Here is a 4,319-nt window from a genome sequence, read left to right on the forward strand (position 1 = left end):
ATTATTATTATTATTATTATTATTGTTATATTATTATTATTATTATTATTATTATTATTATTATTATTATTATTATTATTATTTATTATTATTATTATTATTGTTATTATTATTATTATTATTATTGTTATTATTGTAATTATTATTTTTATTATTGTTATTATTATTATTATTATTATTATTATTATTATTATTATTAATATTATTATTATTATTATTATTATTATTATTATTATTACTAGTTTTAGTATGGTTATTTTTGGAAAGGCATTGTCCTCTTTCCTTTGCTTCTTTTTTATTTATCTTTTCATTAATTTTTTTTTATATTTACTAAACAACTAGGATCAGTTTATGGGAGTATTAGACAAGATAACGACCGACAACCTGAATCAAATCAGCAATTCAACAAAAAGAACATCTTTAACTTCGACGGCACGCCACCAGCTAAGTGAATTTTTCTCTTCCGTTTTCTTTTCATTGATCTTTTTATTTATTTTTTTTATATTTACTTATTGTGTTATTATTGTTATTATTATTGTTATTATTTTTATTGTTATTATTATTATTATTATTATTATTATTATTATTATTATTATTATTATTATTATTATTATTATTATTATTATTATTATTATTATTATTACTATGGTTATTTTTGGAAGGATATTGTCCTCTTCCCTTTGCTTACTTTTGACTTGTCTTTTCATTAATTTTTTTTTTATATTTACTTAACAACTAGGATCAGTTTATCGGAGTACCAGACATCCGACAACCAGTTTCAAATCAGCAATTCAAAAGAGAGAACATCTTCAACTTCGACGGCACGCCACCAGGATCGCCACCAGCTAAGTGAATTTTCCTCTTCCGTTTTCTTCCTTTCATTGATCTTTTTATTTATTTTTTTATATTTATTTATTGTGTTATTATTGTTATTGTTATTATTATTATTATTATTATTATTATTATTATTATTATTATTATTATTATTATAATTATTATTATTTATTATTATTATTATAGTTATTATTATTATTATTATTATTATTATTATTATTGTTATTGTTATTATTGTAATTATTATTTTTATTATTGTTATTATAATAATAATAATAATAATAATAATAATAATAATTAATATTATTATTATTATTATTATTATTATTATTATTATTATTTTTACTATGGTTATTTTTGGAAAGGCATTGTCCTCTTCCCTTTGCTTCTCTTTGATTTATCTTTTCATTCATTTTTTTTTATATTTACTTTACAACTAGGATCAGTTTATCGGAGTATCAGACAAGATAACGACCGATAACCAGTTTCAAATCAGCAATTCAACAGAGAGAACATGTTCAACTTCGACGGCACGCCACCAGGATCGCCACCAGCTAAGTGCACTTTTCTCTTCCGTTTTCTTCATTTCATTGATCTTTTTATTGATTTTTTTTTTAATTATTTTTCGTGATTGTGATTGTGATTATAATTGTGATTGTGATTGTGATTTTGATTGTTTGTGTTTGTGTTTGTGTTTGTGTTTGTGATTGTGTTTGTTAATGCGTTTGTGATTGCGTTTGTGTTTGTGTGTTTGTGATTGTGATTGTGTTTGTGTTTGCGTTTGCGTTTGGGTTTGGGTTTGGGTTTGGGATTGGGATTGGGATTGGGATTGGGTTTGTGTTTGTGTTTGTGATTTTGTTTGTGTTGGTGTTTGTGTTTGTGTTTGTGTTTTTTTGTTTGTGTTTGTGTTTGTGATTGTGATTGTGATTGTGTTTGTGTTTGTGTTTGTGTTTGTGTTTGTGTTTGTGATTGTGATTGTGATTGGGTTTGTGTTTGTGTTTGTGTTTGGGATTGGGATTGGGATTGGGATTGGGATTGGGATTGGAATTGTGTATGTGTTTGTTTTTGTGTTTGCGTTTGTGTTTGTGTTTGCGATTGCGATTGCGATTGCGATTGCGATTGCGATTGCGATTGCGTTTGCTTTTGCGATTGCGATTGCGTTTGATTGTGATTGTGATTGTGATTGTGCTTGTGCTTGTGCTTGTGCTTTTGCTTTTGCTTTTGCTTGTGCTTATGCTTGTGATTGTGATTGTGATTGTGACTGTAATTGTGATTGTGATTGTGATTGAATGTGATTGTGATTGTTATTATTTTTATTGTTATTAATGTTATCATTATTATTACATGATTATTATTATTATTATTATTATTATTATTATTATTATTTTATGAGGGTTATTTTTGGTTGTGTGTAGGTATCCTACCAGCAAGACAATAACTAGGATCAGTTTAACGAAGTACCGGACAAGATAACGACCGACAACCAGTTTCAAATCAGCAATTTAACTGAGAGAACATCTTCAACTTCGACGGCCCGCCACCAGGATCACCACCAGCTAAGTGCATTTTCCTTTTTCCCTTTCTTCCTTTCATTGATCTTTTTATTTATTATTTTTATATTTACGTATTGTATTATTATTGTTATTATTATTATTATTATTATTATTATTATTATTATTGTTATTATTATTATTATTATTGTTATATGATTATTATTATTATTATTATTATTATTATTATTATTATTATTATTATTGTTATATTATTATTATTATTATTATTATTATTATTATTATTATTATTATTATTATTGTTATTATTATTATTATTATTATTATTGTTATTATTGTAATTATTATTTTTATTATTGTTGTTATTATTATTATTATTATTATTATTAGTGTTATTATTATTATTATTATTATTATTATTATTAATATTATTATTATTATTATTATTATTATTATTATTATTATTATTATTACTAGTTTAAGTATGGTTATTTTTGGAAAGGCATTGTCCTCTTTCCTTTGCTTCTTTTTTATTTATCTTTTCATTAATTTTTTTTTATATTTACTAAACAACTAGGATCAGTTTATGGGAGTATTAGACAAGATAACGACCGACAACCTGAATCAAATCAGCAATTCAACAGAAAGAACATCTTTAACTTCGACGGCACGCCACCAGCTAAGTGAATTTTTCTCTTCCGTTTTCTTTTCATTGATCTTTTTATTTATTTTTTTTATATTTACTTATTGTGTTATTATTGTTATTATTATTGTTATTAAATTATTATTATTATTATTATTATTATTATTATTATTATTATTATTATTATTATTATTATTATTATTATTTTTATTATTATTATTATTATTATTATTATTATTATTATTATTATTATTATTATTATTTATTATTATTATTATTATTATTATTATTATTATTATTATTATTATTATTATTATTATTATTATTGTTATTTTTACTATGGTTATTTTTGGAAGGGCATTGTCCTCTTCCCTTTGCTTCCTTTTGATTTATCTTTTCATTAATTTATTTTTTATATTTACTTAACAACTAGTATTAGTTTATCGGAGTACCAGACATCCGACAACCAGTTTCAAATCAGCAATTAAAAAGAGAGAACATCTTCAACTTCGACGGCACGCCACCAGGATCGCCACCAGCTAAGTGAATTTTCCTCTTCCGTTTTCTTCCTTTCATTGATCTTTTTATTTATTTTTTCATATTTTTTTTTATTATTATTTATTATTGTTATTATAGTTATTATTATTATTATTATTATTATTATTATTATTATTATTATTATTATTATTGTTATTATTGTAATTATTATTTTTATTATTGTTATTATAATAATAATTATTATTAATGTTATTATTATTATTATTATTATTATTATTATTATTATTATTATTATTATTATTATTATTACTAGGATCAGTTTATCGGAGTATCAGACAAGATAACGACCGGCAACCAGTTTCAAATCAGCAATTCAACAGAGAAAACATCTTCAACTTCGACGGCACGCCACCAGGATCGCCACCAGCTAAGTGCATTTTCCTCTTCCGTGTTCTTCCTTTCATTGATCTTTTTATTGATTTTTTTTTAATTACTTTTCGTGATTGTGATTGTGATTATAATTGTGATTGTGATTGTGATTGTGATTGTGATTGTGATTGTGATTTTGATTGTGTTTGTGTTTGTGTTTGTGTTTGTGATTGTGTTTGTTAATGCGTTTGTGATTGCGTTTGTGTTTGTGTTTGTGTTTGGGTTTGGGTTTGGGATTTGGATTGGGATTGGGATTGGGATTGGGTTTGTGTTTGTGTTTGTGATTGTGTTTGTGTTGGTGTTTGTGTTTGTGTTTGAGTTTGTGTTTTTTTTTTTTGTTTGTGTTTGTGATTGTGTTTGTGTTTGTGTTTGTGTTTGTGTTTGTGATTGTGATTGTGATTGTG

This window comes from Amaranthus tricolor, chromosome 12, assembly GCF_026212465.1.
Source record: "Amaranthus tricolor cultivar Red isolate AtriRed21 chromosome 12, ASM2621246v1, whole genome shotgun sequence".
Taxonomy (NCBI): Eukaryota; Viridiplantae; Streptophyta; class Magnoliopsida; order Caryophyllales; family Amaranthaceae; genus Amaranthus; species Amaranthus tricolor.